General features: G+C 34.0%; 1 long non-coding RNA gene across 3 annotated transcripts in view; it reads right to left on the bottom strand.

The window, feature by feature from the left end:
* The window catches only part of LOC144283984 (uncharacterized), a 110126-nt gene that overhangs the window by 53188 nt on the left and 38858 nt on the right, over window positions 1-18080 (bottom strand). For 2 of the 3 annotated variants that reach the window (XR_013352467.1, XR_013352465.1), the window contains exons 3-4: window positions 12550-12635; window positions 2256-2462 (exon numbers count right to left, since the gene is read on the bottom strand). This is a non-coding gene — a long non-coding RNA (uncharacterized LOC144283984). The remainder of the gene's footprint in view (window positions 1-2255; window positions 2463-12549; window positions 12636-18080) is intronic. The other variant, XR_013352466.1, reaches the window with a different exon arrangement.

The raw sequence follows: 18080 nt of genomic DNA on the forward strand, positions 1-18080 counted from the left end.
CAACAGTATACTTCACCCCAATTTTTAAGCAAATGCTTTTTCAGAACTTAAAATGCTACATATGGTAGGTCAGATGATAAATTTGGCCTATTTATACATTCTTGATTCTTAGCAATCAGAGGTTGATACAAATGGAAGCACTGCGGATGTTCTATAATTCATGATTTCTCTGGTGAGATTAACAGTATCTCAAGACTGACACTGGCATGGGATGGTAAAAGTTTTTCATTATTTTGTCATATTTTTGCATTATATATACATTTTAATTCTTCATTGAATGCTGCTAGTACTCTGCTAAATAGAAAGTCACAATGCTATCAGTGAACATGTGGTTTGACCTTATGTATTGTTGTCAGCTAGAAGTAGACATGTTACAAAGGTTATAAGAATAAATACCTATAAATATAGTTATAAGAGGTGGATTATGAAACACATATAATAAGTTAAAAATAAGAAACCAGAGATGCCAAAGATGCTAATAGTAATTAAAGTGGGAATATTATTTCAGACGGAATATTGGTATGCAAAATTTTATATACCTGGATTTGTGGGTTATGAAACAGGGACATGAATTTGGGTCCATGCTTCATGGTCAAAACACATATGGAAGAAGTGGAGTTACCAAATAATATATATATATAGTTGATAAAGTTAAATACCACTTCTTATGGGAAAGCACACTTCCTGGCCCCAGAAATGAGGAAAAGTAGCTCCTGTGGCTTATCCCTGAACATTCAATGAGTTCTATTATCAGACAATAAAGATATACAAATATTTGTTATAGTTTCTTTCAAAAGAAGCTGAAAGTTCCATGTTAAAATACAAGTCAGTGTCAATACAAATATATGTATATGTAATTCAGTGAAAATCCTACAGAGTCAAGTAAACTGTGTGTAAGGAGTCTAGCTCTTCTTATAGAGGGAAAAATCTAGATTCACTAGCATGGAAGCCTATATATGATTCAGATCATTGTGTTTTTTTTTTAAATGTATCCAGACTTTTTATAAGAACTAGACCTTGATTTTTTCAATATGATTTGGTGGACCATCGGTATAGAATCCCCCTTTAGACAAAGCTGAGATTCTCTGGGTCTGTCTCTTTTTGAATATGGCCATGACCTAAATCTTGGAGAAAGAGCAGAGAGATAGCCTGAAGTCCTTTCCCCACTTCAGAGTACTGGGAATTTCAAATGTCCTGACACAGGGCCACCAGGAGAGCAAAAGTGATGCCATATCACTTCTCTCCTCACGTATCTTGCTTTTTCACCCAACTGAATTTTCTCAAAGTAATTTTGCTTCTAAGTATTTTGTTAATTGTAGTATTAGGACTACTACTTGGAATAAGATGTGCACTTCATAGCATGGTTGTGAAAATGACGGTAAAATCATATATGCAGAGAACCAGTACAGAGTCCAGCACAGGAATTCCCATGTTTGTCTGCACTTTGGAATACTCAAGGAGTTTTGAAAAAGACTGAGGCTGCATTTCACTTACAGAGATGATGATTTAATTAGTTTGGGGTGTGGCCTGGGCTTTGGAAGTTTAGAAAGGTCTCTAAGTAATTCTTAAGTGCACAGGAATATGGGAATCACTGACCTAGCACCTAGTAAATGTCCCTCAGGTTACCTCTTCCTACTGGTATACTTTGATGAAGGCTGTGGTACTGTAGGCATCACAGGCTAATTTTAATTTCCCAGATGTGTATTCAATGTTACAGCAGATGCCATATAAAATGACAGTTTTGTATTTTTGTTTAAGGTGAAAACTTAAATTACAGCATACATTTTTTTTCAAAGTACCATAAAAATGTATTGTGCAATGTACACTACTAATCATATCTTTTTCTCCATGGGAGTAAAAAAAAAAAAAAAAAAGCAAATCATGAGTCCAGCAATTATGGGCAGTTCAAGAGCTGACTTTGCACAATGTCAACATGTTAAAAGATGTGCTGAGGCATTCAGTCATGATTTGCAAGTCAGCAAACAGTGATATAGCAGCTGCTTTCTAGGTGGAGACAACTGTAGCTCATTTTCACCCTTAGGGAATCTACGTGTTTAACTCATTTCCTGTTGTAAATATGAAAATGTTCATTAGATTAAAAAAAGCATAGTCTCTTGCCATGAACATAAAGTTGATGAGAATTAACTGATTAAGAACATGAATGCACTGGTTTACCCTAAATAATCTATGGGGCTCAAGCAAGAATAGATTCAAAGGGGTTCAAATTCAAAGGCAATTTTAAGAAGTCTTCTTACCCAAATCCTCTCAATCTGTGGAGGAGGAATCCCTTTATCACAGGTATCTGCAACTTTTCCAGGGTCATACGAAGATCTAGTAGGAGAATACAAAGTTCATTTCTTCCATCTTCCAAACCATTAAACTCTTTTGATTATATGATGCTGACTTCCTGGAAAATGAGCTGCATGGGATGCCAAAGCTTAATATAGTTCAAATCGAGATTCCTTTAAATAGAGAAGAAAGTGAGTTCATTAAGATGGTGTCAAAGCAAAACTTGCCCTGACAAGGTTAAACAGGCAACAGAAACTTTATTCAAAGCAACTGCAAAGAGGAGAAAGAAGAGAACTAAGTCTGAGCTCAATTCTGCTGAAACTGAGGGTAGAGGGTAGGTGTGAATGGTGGGTGCGTCTGTGTGTGTTGGCTGAGAAGAACACAAGCCATGTGTGTTTGCTTCTGGGCCCTGCTCAAAAGAAAAGTAAATGTTCTCTGGTAGTTCTGCAACTCCAGAAAGTTCCCACCAGTTAGGCACCTACTCTCCCACAGAGACTAGAAAAGGGTACTGTCTTTCTTGATGTTTCCTTTCAAAGTAGTGACTCCTAGATCTTTGAGAAAGATATCCCTGGATTGTATAACTGGCAAAGAACATTTTAAAAGATTTAAACCTCAAAAGGACAAAGAAAGAATGGACAGAAGGTAACATAATTAGTTAATTAATTAAAATAAATTAAAACTTTTTTAAAAAAGAGGCTGAATAAAAAAAGAAAAAGAGGCTGAATTATACATTTAAGATCTAACATCTTTCCATTACCTTGACTCTTGAATAAAATATATTTGTTACTCCTGCTGAAATACAATGGGCAATTACAAATTTTCTAAGAGTAAATGTTCTAAGAAAAGGCAGATCAAGAACCAGAGTAAGGAAGAAGACTGTCTGAAGTTTAGTCAAGCCAAGACAAAAGTTGAAGACATTTTGTTAAGAAAAAAAATTCCCATTTTCATTCTAGGTGACATTTTGTATTTTTAACTCTATTTACCTCTATTTTATTTGATTTTCACATCAAATTATGAATTTGCAGGAAGAAAAATAGTACTTATTTGGTAGGTTAGAGTATTGAGGCACAAGGATATTAACAATCTTAGTAAGTCTCAAAATTGATAAATGGCAGAGGCAGAAGCAGTGATGGCCACTCCAAACCCACTAACTAGAAGTTCTCACAGTAGCCAAAGATACTGTTGGTAATTTTAGGCATTTACTGTCGCTGGTATCTGAGTAAAATATGGCTTATTAGCATGCCAGGCAAATTGAATCCTAGCATTAGGTTGCCACAGTTGCTGAAAATGACCTCAAAAGTATTATCTAGATCTCATTTATCCAATATGGTAGTCACTAGCCATATGTTGCTACTGAGCATTTAAAAAGTAACTAGTCTGATTGAAATATGCTGTAAATATTTTATAGGTACTGGAATTTGAAGACTTAGTATGAAACAAAGAATATAAAATATATTATTAATGTTTCTTTTTTATTGAATCAATGTTAAAATGATAATGTTTTGGATATAGTGAGGCAAATTAATTATAACATTAAAATTAATTTCGCCAATTTCTTTTTGCATTTTTAATCTTCCTACTATAAAATTAAAAATTCCATATGTGGCTCATATTCTATTTATATTGGACAATGCTGATTTAGGAAATAAATATTTTAAAAATTAAGGTTTGTCATACACAATTGCTTAGAATTTGAATAACAAATTAAATGATCTTGTGACTATTTTGGAAGCTGTGGCACTGATAGTCCATTTAAATGAAAATAGCAATTTATGTTTGTACTTAAAGAAAAACTATGAAAAAAGTGAAGTTAGATTGAAACCCTTGGGTATCTTGAAATCAATTTTTAGTGGAAGCACATTGATAAAATGATTAAAAAAATGTTACACATATAAAAGGAGAGTTCAGGAAAGGGTGGCAGGAAGATCTGATGTAGTTACACAAAGCCATATACCAAGGAAACATTATGTACACAAAGCAGCTGTATAAGTGCCTCAGAACATTCATTCTTTAGTGCCAGATGTAAGCAAGGTTCTCTGTAAAATCATATGAGAGCTGCAAAGATGAGAAATACATAGTCCACACTACTCTAAAGTTTTAGATTCTTGTTTCACACATGTGATTTTAACCAAGATAGTGACAGAGACACCAAAGCATGTGCATGTTAAATAAATTTCTACTTGATACATCAGTCATTTTAACATCTGTTAGACATGATACTCTTGTACCCACATAAAAAATAAGTCTATAAAATTGACAATCTTGACTCTATCTTCAACTGACAATTGACTCCATCTTCAGCTGATGGCCAAAATGGAGTAAAATGAACCAAATTTATCATGTCACTTGAAGCAACAAGAATAATGGACAAATATATAAAACAACAGTTTTCAAGTCACTGTGCAGCAAGCAATGACAATGATTCTGGGAGATGTGAAGCCAAAGAAGTATGCTTTATGATGAGCTCAACTATGTTCCTTGAGAGAGTGCCCAGGCCATAAAGCTGGCAGTGCAATTTAAAGGACCCCTTCTATTCCCTGGAAAAAAAAGAAGTAGAGCTTAGAGTTCCACTTTACAATTCATTCTATGAGGTCCATAATAACCTGAATTCAAACACAGATAAAGGTGCTTTGGGAAGAGGAAGCTACAAAGCATATACATCATGGAAATAGATACAGAAACTCTAAACAGCAAATAGCACCCAACAACATATAAAAATGATAAGGTTTCATGAGCAAGTAGGATTTATCTCAGGAATGCAAGAGACTGGGTTAACATTTGTAAATCAATGTAATTTACTACACTGCCAAAATAGTGTAATATATCAGAAAGAGCATTTGACAAAATTCAACATTTATTTCTGATAAAACTCTCAGCAAACTAGGAATAGAAGTGAACTTTTTAAAATGATAGGGAATGCTTATGAAAACTATCAGCTATTATCATGGTTAACGTTGGAAGACTTAATGCTCTTCCCTTAAAATGAGTCATAAAACAAAGATATTTGTTCTGGCTACAAAATATTCTTTCACTACTATACCAGAGGTATTAGCCAGTAAAATAAAGCAGGAAAAAAATCAAAAAGGCATTCTCTGAAAAAGGACATTAAATTGACATTAAAGATGACGTGACCGTCCAAGTGGATAATTAAATGGAGTCTTTAAAACGGCAATCAGAACTAACAATCACAAGGTTTCAAGATAAAAAAAAAAATCAACATACAAAATCAAAAGTACTTTTTGGGGTGCTTGGGTGGCCCAGTCAATTAAGCATTGGCACTTGGTTTCAGCTCAGGTCATGATCTCAGGGTTGTGAGTTGGAGCCTGTGTGGGGCTCTGTCCTATGTGAGGAGTCTGCTTGAAATTCTCTCCCTCTTCTTCCGCCTCTGCCTTTATCATAGACCACCTGTGAAGTCTAAAACTATAAAAAACTTCTAAAGGAAACCGTAGGGGGGAAGAAACCAAGCCTTTCAGCAAAGTTGTTTTTTTAACACCAAAAGCACAATCCTATCAAAAAGCAAGTTAATATACTGGATTTCATCAAGTCTGAAACATTTCTGCTCTTCCAAAGATAGTGTTAAAGAGGATTAAAAAACAAGCCAGAGTAGGTGAAAATAATTTGGAAATCATATATAAATTAAAGCACTTGTATCAGATTATCAGATTATGTAAATAATTCTTAGAAATCAATAATGACAAAAGAAACAACCTAATTAAAAATGAGCAAATTATTTGAATAGTCATTTCACCAAATAAGATATAGGGATGAGAAGCAAACTCAGGAAAAGATGCTCAACATCATTTGTTATTAAGAAAATATGAATTAAACCAGCAATGAGATATCATTATACATCTATTAGAATGACTAAAATTAAAATGATCTTACCAAGTTTTGCAGTGAGTGTGGAAGAGAATGAAAAAGGATAAAACCACTGCAGAATATAGTTTGACAGTTTCTTAAAGTTGAAATATACATCTATCATTTTGGTCTTACATATTTAACCAATATATATGAAAAACTTCTATCCATACAGAGACTTGTATGTGAATGTCCATGTCATCTTATTTATGATAGCCCCAAACTGAAAATAATCCAAATGTCCATCATTGTGTAATGGATTAAAATAAAAACAAATGTGCTACATCATACAATGGAATACTACTTAGCAACAACAACAACAAAAGAATACACAAGTCATGGAGGCTGCAACATGGATGAATTAAATATAATCATGCTAGGTGAAATAAGTGAGATTTTTAAATTTTTTATTTATTTATTTTTTAAAGATTTTATTTATTTATTCATGAGAGACACAGAGAGAGAGAGAGGGAGAGGTAGAGACACAGGCAGAGGCAGAAGCAGGCTCCATGCAGGGTGCCTGATGTGGGACTCGATCCCGAGTCTCCAGAATCATGCCCTGGACTAAAGGCAGTGCTAAACCACTGAGCAACAACCAAATCAGAAGTGAGATTTTTTTTAAAGGTTTTATTTATTAATGAGAGAGAGAGAGCATCCAAGCAGGGCAGAGGCAGAAGCAGACTCCCCACTGAGCAGGAAGCCCAATATGGGGCTCCATCCCAGGACCCCAGGATCATGACCTGAGCCAAAGGTAGAGGCTTAACCTAGTGAGCCACCCAGGTGCCCAAGACTTTTTTATTTTTATTTATTTTTTTTCCAAGACTTTTTTAAAGTACGTTCTGTATGATTCCATTTATATGAAACAAATAAAAAAGGCAAACTAACATACGATCATCATAAAGTAGGTAAAAAGTTGCCTCGAGACAATGGTTGGGGATTGGTAAAAAGAGAAAGGCATTACAAAGGGTCAAGAAAAAATATTTTGAGATGATGGATACATTCATTATTTAGATTGCAATGATAGTATTATAGTTGTATAAAAATGTCAAAACTTATCAAATTATCCACTTTAAATATGTGCTATTTGTGTCAATTACAACTCAATAAAGCTTTTAAAAAATGAGAGAGTAAATGTTTGAGTGTGCAGTTGTGGGATCCAGATACAGTAGGGTGTCACAACACAATTATTGCACAATTTCCCAGAAATTTAATATCTCATAGACATCCAAATTTAATAGTATTTCTTAATAACAACATACATTGCAAATTGTGGAAAAAAAAACATTGGATTTTAAAACACAATACATTCCATTGTTTTTATTTGGAAAAGGGCAAGAAATCTAATTTTACTGGATTTGAATTAATTGGGTCATAGTTCTCAATGGCTTTACATCTTTCTCAGCCTGTCATACTTGCCAAAAAACACAATAGTGTTAATAGCACAATGATTTAAATTTTCGCATAAAGCCGATATAGATGTTATAATGGGGGGAAATATTCATTTATTTCTGCAATTCACAATTCCATCTTTTATTTACACAGGAAAATATTATTGTGGGAACTAGCCCAAATGAAAAGTAATCCAGGTCATTAAAAGAATTGATTCAGAACTTCATAAAATTTGAAAACCTTAGCCATTAATTATTACGGATAATTTATGTACAAGTGAAGTCATAAAATATTTCTTCTGTTCAGATTGCCTTCTCAAATACCAAAACTAACCAGGTATTTTTTCTAGCTTTTGAATACTTATATTAGAAATCATACTCTCAAGGCAGCCATAATTAAACCTACTCCCTAATGACAATGTTATATTCCATAACTGTTTATGTTCCACTTTTCTGTGTTTGTGCAATCGTCTGCACAAACATATTCCATAGCTCTGAGCCCCTCCATTTTAATTATCCATTGACTGGTCTATCTTACCCATTTTACTTTTAATACCCTAAGAGAATGTAATGTGATATCTTCACATCATCCTAATCTAGGATCTACTATATGATGTTTGATAAAATGTTAAGTAAATTGATCAGTTTAGGGAGTATATCCCTGGTTTACAGAAAATCCTGACAAATCCTTTTTTTCTATATCCATCTTTTCCTAGTGTCTACTCTGTAAATCTATGTTATTAAGCTTACATAAAATGCTGGGGTTCTAAATGTTCCCAGCTGATCTATTCAAGTGATTTTAATCAATCTGTTGCAAAAATCATAATAGGAACTACAATTATGTCGTATACTATATGTTTGATAGTATCAAGATGAGGTACTACAAATTGCTTGAATAAATCAAATGAAAGAGCCATATGGAGTGTAGATTCTGACAGTAATTCAATCACTAAATTAGAGCGACACATTCATTCTAACCAATCTGATAAGACACCAAAATTGGTACATTTTATTCTCGTGCTTATTATACAGCCATGCCCAGATCGGGCTCAATAAATTCTACTTGGATTAAATTCTGTACAAGATGGGCACATTGCATTGCCTGTTCATTTAATTCAAACAAATGCTTACTGGACACTTTTTATTTGAAAATAATTTCCCAGTGGAGAGCTGTATAATTGGAGTGACTGGCTTTGGAGTGGGGCTGCAGGGGTTGCTCAGTTATCTGGCTATAAACATGCAGATTTAGGCACAGATCATTTTTCATCAACATTTTATTCCAAGTATTTCTTGAGTATTTACTTTGTGAAAATTCTGTTCTAGTTCTTGGAAATAAATGGCAAATGAAACCAAGCGCTATTCTTTTCTTTATGGAGTTTACAAATATCAATCAATAATATAAACCAGGGGAGAAAGTTCAGTTGTGACAAGTGCCTTAAACAAGAGGTAAGCCTACTAGAGGAGCCCATGATTGAGGCATTTGAACTATACAGGGAAGTTAGGAAAGGCTTCTCTGAAAAAGTGATAATTAAGCTGAGATTGGAAGAACAGAAATAGAAATTAACTAGGAAAAGAGGAAAGACATTACTCCAGGCAAAGGAAACAGAAGGCTTGCAGGTGTGTGGGGAGGAAGCCCTGTAGTAAGGATGACCAAACGAAGGCCAACACATCTGTAGAAATGTAGTAGAAGGAACCCCTGAAAAATAAATGAATAAGGCTTTCTTTTTATTGCAAAACAAGGCCAGCCTTTTAGTGTTGCTGAAGAATGGAGAATAGATTGGGTGGGATGAAGTGGAAGCACAGTCAGTTGTAAAGCCATTGTCATCAACCAGATGAGAGATGATTGAATTTCGAGCCAGCCTGGTGGTAGTAGAGGGGGAGAGAATGAATAGATTGGAAATAAATGTAAGAGTTCAAGTGCAATGAAGAGTGAATTGAATAAGATGGGGGTTTACAAAATTTTGGATTTGTACAACTAGATAAATGATGCTTTATAATTCACTGAGATGTGAAATGCTCAAAATGGCCAATGTTGTCTGAGTGATGTGAGGTGGAAGAGGATGGTGCATTCCTCTTTAGATGTATTGAGTTTGAGATGCCTTTTTGGATTAAAAATTGATGTCAACAACTGGATATGGAAGTCTGGAGCTCAAAGGAAAGTTAGAAAGAGTTATGAGTGTTCTTTATTTAAGTGATAAGACAGAGGTGTGGATGAGCTCATCCAAGAAGAAAATAAAGAATGAGTGAGATAAGATGAAGATGGAAATAAAAAAAAAAGTAATGTAAAATGAGAATCTGTGTGCATATATTCAGCAGATAGAAGAGAGAGACTCTATAACTTTCCCCTCAAACTGTGGTCAGTGTACCAGTGATGTTGCCAAGGAATTTTCAATCAAATATCACAGGAGGCCTGCATCTTAAGATATCTAGATGATATGAAGGTATATTAAAGTTTGGGAAGAACAACTCTTGCTGAATTCTTTTCTGAGAATTGTTCTGAACTGAAGGGAACTACTCTTCCTGGGGGTAGCTACCACTGAAAGTAAGGTCATAAAAACTGTTCTCTTTGCTTCAGTTCCGGACAGTGTTTTGGAGCCATCCCATATCCAGAGCTTCCGGTGGGATTGGCTGAGTTAGAATTTTCCCTCTGCCCAGTCTTGCCTTTTGTACTCCTTGTAAGAATTTGCCTCAGAGTTTGCCACAGTGTGATTCCCACATGCAAATCTCTATATCAGAGTCTGTTTTTCCGGGATCTTGTTAGCAAAATCATCTCCACAGAAATATGAAGCTTAAAAAGGTCTAGGCAGGGCATCTGTCTGATTTCTCATGATGAGAAAGTTTTCCTCTCCATAAGTGAGCCTTCTCTATGGGGAGTAAGAAATGAACAACAAAGTTGTATGTCAAGGCACTATCTTGGTTCCATGTCTTATATGTGTCTCTACTTTAATCTGTTTGGTAATGCAATCTCGTGCCATCAGGCTAAGCCAGGGTGGAAAGATTGGATTTGATGACCAAGCAGTCACTGTGGTGACCGCATCACAAAATGAAAAAGTGGGCAGAAAGAGGTTTCATTTAAACCAAGCCTTTCAATTTACAGATATGTATGGCTTATTCTATTTCTTTAATTCAGACTTAAAAGATAAATTTACTTATTCCTATAATTTTCCATAGGACTTAACGAAGAGTTTTACTTACTCTTGTACCCTTATAGGATCCATGTGCTATTGTTTTAGGGACTTTGAACAACTTGGACAAATATTTTTTTTTTTAATCTGGGATAAAAAGAATTGGTTAGGTGAAAATTTTGGTTTTAGAATGCACTAGGAAGAAATTAATAAATTTGATGGAAAGTTTGGAACTGCAATGAGTGATCTCTGTGAGAGAGGAGTAAGCATTATCTTAAAATAGTGGACTTTGAGAAAGGCTACAAAGAAAAAACTGCCTGCAAGTATTTTCCCTACATTTCCTTAAAATTTAATGATTAGCAATTAATTTCCTGAAATTAGCTTGAATTTCAAAAGAATACTATTTGAAAACTTAAAAATGAATTTTTACCTTATTGGATAGCTCCCACTTTTTGGAATTGTTACTAAGTTACCAGTTTACTTCCATTTTGGCATATATATTCATTCATTTATTCATTCAATGCATATTTACTGAGGACCCAGTATCTGCCTTCCACTGTGGTAAGCCTTCCTACTTAATGTGCTTCTTCCCTAGCAGCATTAATTATAATTTAAATTAAATAAATGTGTGCACTTTGGTCTTAGTGAAGGAATATAAGGAAAAATGTTTTCAAAACCATGCCACAGAGTGAATATCCCTGGAATTATGTATTACATGTTACTGCAAGTGATTCTGAGCAGCCACTAGGCAGCCAAAGACTCTAGAACCTGGTAACCAGAAGTTAGCAAAGGATAAAGGGCTATGTGGGATGATGGAAGTCAAAAGAGACAGACTTATAATCATAATCATAGGATTTTTGTAATTAGAAGAGGATTCAGAGATATTTATTTTTTGGATAATCAAACTAAGATACAGATAAATGAAGATGCTTGGAAAACCCAAATGATGCCATTTAGTTCAGAAATGGAATGAAATGCATAAATCAAGACTTTCAGTCCAAGAATTTTTCCCCTTTGTTACCTTGTTACCTCCTCTTTCACGATGTCACCTAGAGCAAGCCCTGAGGAAACCTACGTTTTACTAGAACAGGGCTAATCCCCTATTGCCAGTGACATTTTGTATGGATTTTCTTTTTTTCATGGCTGCAACAGAAGAGAACAAACCATTCTCACAGTATATGGCAGAAATTATTCAAGCTCTTTTGTTCTGCATATCTCATATCTGACAAATTTCTCTATGTGGGACACTTGCCCAAGTGCAAACATCATTTGTGGCATGGTACCTCTATTATGTTTAAACATACTGTTTAAACAATTATCTTTGTGCCAACCTTTCACATAAAATCCAATTGATCTGGCATTTACTTAAGTGACTAATGATTGTGTTGCTATTTTTATTCAGGTACTATGTCAAATATACCAAAATGAATTTTCCATATCTTCAAATTGAAAATACTTTCATATTTTACCACTAAAGTACAGAGAAACCAATAAATGCTCAAACTGGATAACACTGTGTATTTTTTAAATTAGAATTTGGGAAACTTTTCTACAATATTTTTTTTATCTGTACATAAAAGTAGAATCCTAATTTATTTTTGTTGAGTGAATGGCAGATCATTAATTGTATAGATATGTATGTAATGGACCTTGATCTGATTTTTTGTTTTAGTATTCCTTGGTAGGATGGGTAATGGCCATTACACTTGAGACAATATGTCTTTTCTGGATCAATATGTTAAAATACGTTAAAAATAAAAATATATAAGCTATTGTCTATATAAGAAACCGTCATTCCTTGAGGGGAAGAGAGACTGAGGAAAACAAATCAGAAGCTGATAGACATAATAATTTATAAAGAATTTAGGGAAGGAAGTAATGAAACAAACCATCTTTTTCTTCTCCCCTTTTTCTTGTCCTTCCTGCTGTCCTATAGTTAGAGAATGCTTGTTAGCTGGTCTTGAGAATTTGCAGACTAATTGGAGAGAGAAATATACAATAAATTAAGTAAAGGATGATGTAATAAATGCTCTACAAGAATGGGTAAGAAAAGCATTTAGAAATACAAATAAATTATGAAATAGATTGGCTTACTCCTTTCCGAGTATGGTTTGGGCCTTACTGCCATGCACACTGAGGGCCAGCTGCCATGTTCTGCATGGTACAGTCTTATACCACCCACCCACTTTTACTTGTGAAATTATTTTCTCTCTGCTCTTGCTCCTTTTGTGATAACAGACTAATATACATTCTATTCCTCTGAAGTCACTCTGTGGTTTCCTTGTTTGAATGTGGAAGCTGACATATTTTCCAAAACATTTGAGAGAAGTTCACTGTTCCTACAGTCGACAACCAGTCAGTAGGTGGTCCATTTGAATCTGTGCTAGTTCTTAGGATTGAAAGAAATTTACCAACTGATAAAAATATTGAGAAAAGGAAAATGATGGAGCAGGAAAGGTCAGCAGATTGTTTAAACTCATTAGCCGACGAAAAGTACCCACAGATTAAAAGGCATAATTCAGTGCACTTCAGGCACCATTGAAGCATTGATCCAGACTCTGCTGCTAGAACTTACAGTTAAAATGGTGAGCACGTAAAAGGACATCCTCAGATATGCAATAATGCAGTCTCTTCTTTAGTAAAATCTAAAATTGGCTTTGCAATTTCCACTTGGATTTGTCTGTGTGTATATGTATGTTCACCATTTCCTTGTGGTTGGAAGACAAAATTCCCCATTCTCCTCTGAGTGGATGCAATTGTACTTTCAGCAGCTACGTAGTTCTGTGTACATAGCACTGAACCAACCGCAGGGTGTGTAATTCTCATTATTAATTTCTGTAATTGATATGGTACACAACGACAACTACAGAATGATGCTGTATAAATAGGCTTCTTTGGATATTTCTTTCACAGCTCAGAAGTAGTTCAGTATTTATGGTCGCTGACCCATCACATAATGTATTGCATTAAGACTTGACTATTTCACATTGGTGTTTTAGTAATGTTCAAACTCATAAGACAGAGACGGATTAATTTTCCTCACACTTCTGGAACTACCACAGAATCCTTAGCCCAGTAATGTTACTATTGGAGCTGTTCAAGAGAAAAATGAAGCTGTTCAAGATGTAAAATGAAGATTGCATTCTTCAGTTGCTCGTGGTAGAGTGAAACAGAGAGTCCTACTTTTGGAACTTCTAGTATATTTAAATCTGACTGCTCACATTTTCTTAGAACCATTGCATGGTAGATGTTAGTTTCTGCTCTCAGCAGTGCTCCTTTAGTACAGTTCCTAAGGCCATTAAAGAAAACTGGGGGAAACAACTTGTGTTATATGGTATCTTAATCCCTGGTTCAAAATACAATGATCCAACCAAGCAAATCATGGCATTTTATTGTAATGGCCACTGATACATATGTCATAGTAATTAAAAGTATATATTTTAGTACCTTTTACAGAAAAAAAAATACTATGTCCTCTTTCAAAAAACTCTGGTAAAAAATGTTATTTATGGATATATAAGTTAATATCCTAAAAAAGCTTTATGGAAAAATTTTTACCAAATGTACACATATGTATTTCATAATATACATAAAATATTCCACGTGAAAGACACATGGAATATTACCCAACATTATTACAAAATATCACACATTACATGTGAAATACATGTTACACATGTATGTCATTATTTTTACAATCTGAACAATCTTTTTGCTTCTTGGTGTTATGTGACTGATCTGGTAGCAAAGTAAAAGTAAAGGTTATTGAAATGGCAGCATGAGCTCTGTAATAAAGAGCAGTTAGAAAACTTTGATTGGTTGCTAAGTTCTACGGTGTTCAGTTAAAACTGGCATTTCCTTCAGGGTGTAATATAAGACCAGGGAAAGCTAATTACCTGCTTCCTGCATTTTGCTTCTACTCTTCTTTTTTAAAAACAAGGCAGTGGCTCTTCTTTCTTAAAGACTACTCTTTTTTAAAGGTTTTATGCATTTATTTTGACAGAGAGCAAGTGAGAGAGAGGGAGCATGAGCAGGGGGAGGGGAAGAGGGAGAAGCAGACTCCCTGCTGAGTAGAGGCCTGATGTGGAACTCGATCCCAGGACCCTGGGATCATGACCTGAGCTGAAAGCAGATGCATAACCAACTGAGCCACCCAGGCACCCTTAAAGACTACTTTCAAATACAACCAGGTAGATGGTAAAGATAATGATATACCAAGCAGTAAGATTAAAAAGTGAATAATCATATAGAATCTTTTTTTCAGGTCCATTGACTGTTTCTTACACATATATTTTAATACTCAATTTTAAAATTAAAAATATAATAGATAAACATGTGAAACCCACATTTGGTAGTCTTTAACAGATTATGAATCTTTAAAATGTAATGTAAGAACAATTTGTTCTGAATTCTGTTTTGCTCTGACTCATGTTTTGCTCTAGAATATAGATGCATAGTAATGAACCGAAGTGTCCAATGACATTGCTTTTTGTTTTTGTTTAATAGTTTTCACATGATCTCATTTAGCTTTTCCAATAACACTTTTATGCGATTAGTATCATTTCCCTTATTTCCTCATCTGTAATCAAAGGTAAATGACACTAATCGGATAAAAGTGTTACTGGAAAAATGACACTGCTTTTTGCTGCTGTGAGTAGATATTCAACAGAAGAAATTAAAAGCCCATATGGAAATATCAGATTTTTAAAAAAATAGACACCTGCAATAGCTGCTGTTAAATCACTTATTCTACTCTTCTGTATTTTTAAAATAAACTTGAGGGTATTATGCTGAGTGAAATAAGTCAATCAGAGAAAGATAATTGTCATATGGCTTAACTCATATGTAGAATATAAGAAATAGTGAAAGGGCCCATAAGGGAAGGGATGGGGAAGTGAATGGCAAAAAATTAGAGAGGAAGACAAAACATGAGAGACTTCTAAATCTGGGAAACAAAGTGTTGCAGAAGGGGACGTACATGGGGGAATAGGGTAACTGGGTGATGGGCATTAAGGAGAGCACATGATGAGATGAGCACTAGGTGTTATACTATATGTTGGCAAATTGAATTTAAATAAAATTAAATTTTAAAAATAAATTCATTTATATTACTAAGAAAAGATTATGTCACACATATTGTAAGCAATATTAGACTTATTAATTTGAGGGTTACTTCATATAACCTTAAAAACTTACAGATATCTTTGGAAAATTTAGAGCCTGTTATTTTTGAGTCTTTTTGTCTCACTCCTACAGAACCAAAATTAATATGCTGGACAACAAACAAAGAAAACAATATTATCACCAGTTATAAAGGAGTCATGAATATGTAGTCTAAATTCAATTGCACCTCCATTGTGTCACTATAGAACTGATTTTCCAATGAAATATCATGTCCATGTGTCCCTAGGTGAACAACTGATATCTATTAAACATCTGAAACATTTAAGACTTTGTGTTTTCATATTTTGATTGTATTATTGAGAAGAAAAGGCGTTGCAATCTACTGGTTAATGTATATAGTTGAGAGTAGTGTTTACTTAAAGTGTATAGTATGTTTGCATATCATAATGAAGAAGAAAATGTTTGCTGCACCTATGTAGTAGAGGTTTATAATATCCTGCTAATTATGTTCAAACATGTTAGAAAATATTCAAAGTAATGGAAAGATTAAGAAATTTTACAGCAAACCAGTATATGTAACATCTAGATTCTGAAATTAACATCTTGCAATCATTGTCTTATCACCTAAGGATCCATTTACACAACTTTCTACTTCTCCAACCTTGGAATTTTCACACATTTCAAAATAAGTTACAGATATTGGCATGCTTCTTGCTAAATATTTCAGCATATACATTATAGAGTTCAATATTGTTTAGTTTTTGTGCTTTTGAGATAAAATTTGCATACAATAAAATGCACATCTCAAGTGTAAATTTTCTGATTTTATACAAATGTATAAACCTGTGTAACTCAAATCCCTATCAAAATATAGATCTAACCACCTAGAATGTTCTCTGGTACCCCTACCCAGAGAGTTTCTACCTCGCCAGGAAGCTGCCATTCTTTTTCTTTCTTTCTTTCTTTTCTTTTCTTTCTTTCATTTTCTTTCTTTTCTTTCTTTCTTTCTTTTTTCTTTTTTCTTCCCCACTATGGATTAATTTGCCAGTTCTACAGCTTCATACAAATGACATCATACAGAACATACTCCTTTTTGTAAATGTTCTTTATTCAACATTATATTTTTGAGTTTATTCATGTTCTCATTTATCAGCATTGTATGCCTTTTTATTGCTAAGTACCATTGTATGAACATACCACTGATTTTTGTCCATTCACCAACAACATTGTATTTGTTTCTAGTTTGGGGTGTTTTGTATAGAAATACTATTAACAATCTCATACAGCTAATTTTTTATAGATATATATTTTTATTTCTCTTGGGTGAAAACCTAGAAGTGAATTTCTTGGTCCTTTTCAATTTTTACTTACCGATTAAATGAAATAAATTACTAATTTATTTTACTTGCAAAAATATAAGAAAAGGAAAGAACATAAAAACTTTAAATAAAACAGCTCAAAAGGATCCTACAGATCCTACAAAGAATCCCATATCCATCATGATATAAAATGAAATTACTTTTTCATGAGTAATATGCTAAAATATACCTGAATATGTGATAAACTAAACCCAATTTATGACTTTTAAATGTGTTATTGTACATTTCCCTAAAAGACTATATAATTCAGTCAGTACTTTAATATTTGGGTTAGTCCATGATCCAGCATTTGTACTCTAGGTATTTACTCAAAGGATTCAAAAATACAGATTCAAAAGGATACATGCACCCTGATGTTTATAGCAGCATTATCAAGAATAGCCAAACTATGGAGACAGTCCAAATGTCCATCGACTAATGAATGGATAAAGAAGTGGTGTGTATATGAACATACACACACACACACATATACATACAGTAGAATATTACTCAACTGTAAAAAAGAATGAAATATTGCCATTTATAATGACATGGAGGGAGCAAAGTGTATTATGCTAAGTGAAATAAGTCCGTCAGAGAAAGACAAATATAATATGATCTCACTTATATGTGGACTTTAAGAAAGAAAGCAAATGAGTAGATGGGAAGGGAAGAAAAAAGGGAAGACAGCAAACCTTGAGAGATTCTTAATGATAGACAACAAACTGAGGGTTGATGGAGGCATGGATGGAGGATGGACTAGATGAATGATTGGGCTTGAGGAGGGGACTTATTGTGATGAGCACTGGGTGTTGTATGTAAGTGATGAATCATTGAATTCTACTCCAGAAAACCAATATTGCACTGTATGTTAATGAAGTAACATTTAAATAAAAATCATCTTAAAAATTTTAAATGTTTAAAATGTAATTGCTTTC

The sequence above is a fragment of the Canis aureus genome, chromosome 15 (genome assembly GCF_053574225.1).
Source record: "Canis aureus isolate CA01 chromosome 15, VMU_Caureus_v.1.0, whole genome shotgun sequence".
NCBI classification, from domain to species: domain Eukaryota; kingdom Metazoa; phylum Chordata; class Mammalia; order Carnivora; family Canidae; genus Canis; species Canis aureus.